This window comes from Xiphophorus couchianus, chromosome 9 (assembly GCF_001444195.1).
Source record: "Xiphophorus couchianus chromosome 9, X_couchianus-1.0, whole genome shotgun sequence".
In the NCBI taxonomy this organism is placed as follows: Eukaryota; Metazoa; Chordata; class Actinopteri; order Cyprinodontiformes; family Poeciliidae; genus Xiphophorus; species Xiphophorus couchianus.
This window is the reverse complement of record NC_040236.1, coordinates 20548479-20554015: the sequence shown is the minus strand read 5'-3', so window position 1 is coordinate 20554015 and position 5537 is coordinate 20548479.

Sequence of the window (5537 nt, the reverse complement as noted above, 5' to 3'; positions counted from 1 at the left end):
AAATTAACTTGATTGATTGATTGATGATCTATCGATCGATCGATCCACTCAAATGTACCAAAACTGTCCTCGGTGTTGCTTCAGAGATAACAGACTAGGAACACTTTTCTCAGGCGGCTTGTGCAACCCTCTTCTCCGCAGAGCGGGTCTCTCACTGAGTTTTGTTGTGTCACTGTTGTGGCACCAACAGATGGCCGCAAACAAATTGTTCTCCGCATGAATCACTCATCATCACAACATCTTCTCTCAAAGTTGACGGACAGACTGGAAGTCTTGGTCGAGGAGAAGTTTCTGTTCTTCTCCCTTCTTGCAAACGTTGCACTCGGACTCCGATCTAGAGTCTGTTGAGACATTTGTTGCACTGGAAAATGTCTTTGACCCTTTGCCTTTTTCTTTCTCCCCTCCAGGGGTTCTTTTTGTTTTTTGTGGCCCTTATATGAAAGCAGGCTGACAGGAAAGGGCAAATATTGCCGGGTCCGGGACTCGAACCCACGACGGTCGCATCGAGGACTCAAGGCCTCCAAACGTGGGTCGTGCTATCCCCTACGCCACCACGGCACGCCCCTGCATTTTTCTGAAGATGTCATTTATCTCAGTTGCCGGCGTTCTGTCCGCCGCTGATGGGACTTTGTAGTCGTGATGAACGTTTCGTTGACAAACAACTATAAGTTTCAGGTTTTCCTCGTCCCCTCCGGTTTGGCTATTGGGAAAAAATAAAATAAAACACATCGTGTTGCTTCAGGAGTCTATTCTAAATTTCATCACCTACATTGTTTTATATGCATTAAAAACCTTCTCTGCACCACTTAATTTTAACTTAGCCTGAAAGTAATAAATTGACAGATGGGCTGAAATCTAAATCCCTAAATTCAGGTGTTTCAATCACTTCCATTGTTCCAGGTTTTAAATCACTTTTTACGATTGAGACAAACGTTAGAGACTCTGCCTCCCGTCGAACTTAAATTTGAAAAGAAAAGACTTGACTTGCTTTTAGCTTTATTTCAGCCTATGATTTAATTTCCCTTTGGGATCAATAAAGTGTTTTTGAATTTGAATTTTATGACCAAACTAAAGCGAGCTGGTTTTTCCAGAAACACACCTCGGTGCTGACAAGGCGATACTCGAAGGATCCATATTTTGTTATTGGTTTATGACATCTGCAGCTTTACAATAATGGATGTCCCTCAAATTAAACCAACATAGTCGGTGACTGTGTTGGTTTGGAACAAAATAAATACAAATAAATTTACTTCTGGCATATTCTTCTTCTCACTGTTGAAGGCAAAAATAATAATCTGCCAATCAAAACAAAACATTTGCTGCTCGTGATATTTTTTATTTTTTTTTTTTACACTGCAGTAAATAGTAAAACAGTGGACAGTATGAAAACAGCCATTAGCTGCACCATTACAAAAACAAGCTAAAAAAGCATTTCATTTGAATGATTTAGAAATACATGAATCCCATTCTGATATTGCTTCTTTAAAAAAAATTAAATAAAATGAAAGCAGGTCATAAAAGTTTCTGATGTTGAATTAGGTGTTAAAATATTAAAAGATAAATGAGTTTTTGTTAAACAGCGCGCTTTTATGAGAGGCATCTTTCAGTCATTAGCCACTCGTTGATGAGAATATGTACTTGTGGAACTTTTATGTTGTGTGATTCAAAAGCCGTGACGCAGAAACCTGTGCAGCAGATAACCGGAATCATAACGACACTGCGAGTCTCCGTAACAGACCGACTTCAAAGCTCATACAAACAGGTCTGTCAGGTAGTAAACAGCCCACATTTACTGAAACACATTTGCATTTGTTTTTCCATGGAATCGAGCTTAAAATGAGTTTTCATCCACACTCACAAAGAACGCTCTGTTGCATCGTCAACAGTCACCATAAGCAAACGTTCACACCCCTAATGGGATCTAAAAAAGTACAAAAGCTGTCTGCCAAAGACTTAACAGATTTGGTCAAGTTTGATAATTGACTATTAGTTGAATGTCCTGTCTCATAAAAGGCCACGCAATAGCCTGATCTTTTATACAAGTTGTGTTGCTAGTGATTTTTTATTTTTTTTCCCCAAGCTTGAAGAAGCTAACTTTCCTAGCACTTCAGGTTGAGCAATATTCAGGAGTTTCACTTACTCAACTTGCTAACAAACAAATCAACGCTAACGCTGAAGTCAAAGTTACGAGCAGAGCCTCTTCAGCCTGAAGCGGTCACTGAGACGGCAAGCTAAGAGTTTGAGTCTCAGTCGTTTCATATTCCCATCATTTGTGGGTTATATTGTCATCGTTTAGATCCATCAATAGCAATTCGTTCATTTTTTTATTTTTATTTTTTTACTTTTCTAGTAACTTAATCTCTGTTTAGGTTGTTTGGACTCCTGTTGTGTTATTTTCATTAGTCTGAAGATTTGTTCTTTTTTTATAGCTTTGACCAATTATTTCCTGTGCTCACACTTTATTAGGTTGATGTTTTCTCATGCCGCTCTGCTACACACCTGGCGTCGTCATTTCCAGAAAACACTTTGAATACTCAGAACAGACCCCTTTTAGTACAGATCTGTAAACCGTGATTGTAAAAAAAACCCACTTGTTTTTGATTAAATATTTGATAGCTCATGTTTAATGTTTGTAGTTTTCCACCAGACTGAGTACACTGATTGAACTCAGTCCTCTGTTTTTATGTTAGCCAAACCTTCGTAAAGTCCAAGAGCAAAAGCGTGCGTCCCATTTTCAAAAGCTACAATCTTGAAAAAAACATGGCTCAACAACAAGATTTAGAATTTCATATGCAGAAGTTCATGAAAACCTTTAAAAAACACACACATGAAAAATGTCACCTTGGCAGGAATTGGTTGGAAAAACAAACGTGACGAAGAAAATTTCAGGGAAATTTCTTTGCTTTAGCAAACGCTGTCCTGTCTTGGATTGACAAATTCTGACATGCATCACGAAACATTTTCCATACAGTCCAATGGACATTTTGTGCGTAAGAGATGCAGCTCATAAATATGACAGAGACCAGCTGAAAGCTTTACGGTGGCAGGAAGTTTAACCTTTCATGTTTGAACAAGAACACGGATCTTTTCATCTATAAGCTGTGATGGTTTCTGATGTGGAGGCTGAGAACTAAGAGGCAAAGATAAAGATTATATACAAACCTTAAGCTGATCTCAATATAGATTTATTCCTTGTCCGGTTGATTGCTGTGCATGCTCGTCACTCGTAAACACTTTGTCTCAAAACAGTAAAATGCAGGGAGGAGGCAGAAGTCAACAATTTATTTAAAAGTGAGGAGAAATGGGGGGGAAAAAGAGTCAGATATGTTTATGCAGGAGAGTTGATTGCTGAATAAAGAGAAAGTGGTTGATTAGAAATTGGATGCAGCTGTAAGCAAATACAAATAATTTAAAGTTTGACCAACAAAAAAAAAAAGAGAAAGGACTGAGAATAAACGGAGAATGTGGGAAACAAGGAAAACAGATGCAGCAAAGTAGAGACATAATCCAACAGAATAATAAATCAAGCTTCAAACCAGAAGGTTTGAAGAGAACACCTAAAGCAACAAAGATACAAAAGAAAATGTAGGTTTTCAATATAAACCTTGACAAAAAAAACTGCCATTGAGACTTTAATAAAATTACACGTCAAGGAATAAACTGAAAAAGTGAAGTCTAGACTACGCACATTTACAAAAAGATAATAAACCACAAACAGAAAATCCAACGCAAACACCCAAGAATCATGACATTTTTAGTTATACGACATGCCAGACCAGCAGGGTTCAGACAAAATATATATTCCAAATCGAAAATACGAGCAACTTAAAGTGCACAAACAGAGGATTTCACTGTTTGTGCACCACCTTATTTACCACCAAGTAAATAAGGTGGTGCATTCTGAGTGTTTACTTAGCTGCTAACTAGAAATCAGTAGTGTCTCTGTTCCTCATCATCGTGGTTTTTCACAAACCAATTCTGTTTTATATGTTAACCCAATTATGAAGTGTTCCCACACCCAACAGAGGGATTGTGTTGCTGCCAGGTAAATTACACATGAGCACAAAACTAATGTGACCAGAAAGTGCAGACAAAGTTGGATTTGAACACACTCCCTTAGCAACGCTCCGTTCTGTTCCGTTAGCTAACACGCACCGTGGCACCTTTGAGTGAAATACAAGAAATGTTGAATTTGGTTTGTTTTAAGGGTCAATTTGAAATAATTGTGTGCAAGAAAATATTTACTCCAAACATAAAACTGAAAAACAAGTTATACGTAACACGACTTTGTTGGTGTTGCAGTTTTGAAGATGAGGCTTTCCTAATGTAGTGCAGGGGAAATCACAGCACTCATGCAGCCGTGGAAGTTTAATAAATCACACGATTAGCTTTAAGTAATCCAGACGAGGTTTGAGGTAGCAAAGCTAGTATGTTAGTTAGTAAACTAGGGCAGATTAGCCATTTTCCGACTTGGAATCTGCAACCGCGAGCCAATTTGAGCTGCTGCTTCCTCCAAATTACAACAAATCAGTTGGCCGTCATCTGTATGTATGAGTACAACGAACTGTAACATATTTTGTTATGTTACAAAAAACGATAATAATAAAGTCAGGAGTTACAGAGTTGTTTTCTATAACAACCTCGTTGCAGGCAGCCACCACAGCCTTTAAACCAACCATTAGTCAAAAGTTGACGCCTCAAGGCAGAGTTGCTCCTCATTAGTACAAATAGGCAGAAAAGCATGCAGTAAAGTAAAAACAGAAGAATTTTTTTTTGTGAAGAACACTAAGGATAAAGAGACACATGGGAAAAAGAAAGCTAAAAGAAATTACAGAGACATCAGTAGGTAAATGGAAGAACGTGGGAAAAAATGGAACCGTAAAATAAACGCAAAAGAAATGTGCTTAAATATATAATTTGTGTCAACTAAATTGAGAAAATAAACATGACGGTCAATTAAATAATAAAACATGAGGTGAAGTTCTCCTTTTTAAAATTAAGTGTGTTGATTTACTCATTGGACCACTTATATTTTATGCTTTAAAAAAAAAAATTCTGTCAGGTGCGGTCTTCCATATGTTTTACGACGATGACCCTTGGTGATGAAAACTGATATCAAGCATTTGGAACTTTCTGTTTTTCCATTTATGGGGAGCGATTTTTACCCTTTGCACTTCATTGCAGATTTGTTTTAGTCCATCCACAATGGAGGGTCTTCACAGCGCGGACATCTAAGGTCATTCTGCAGAAGGTAAGTTGCATCCCAAGTCCAGACTTTGAGTGGTCCACCAGGGAAACTTTAATTTAGGTGGACCTGCCTGCTGTGGCTGGTGGGGGTAATTTAGATATATGTCTCTTTTCTTCCTCTTTCTGTCTGTCTTTGTAAAAATTTTTTCCCCGCGGGGAAGCAGAGACAAGTGGTCACAGACACCAACCTCTCTCTCTCTCTCTCTCTCTCTCTCTCTCTCTCTCTCTCTCTCTCTCTCTCTCCCTCTCCCTCCAGTTCCGTGTGAGTAAAATAAATAGGCTCCACCACT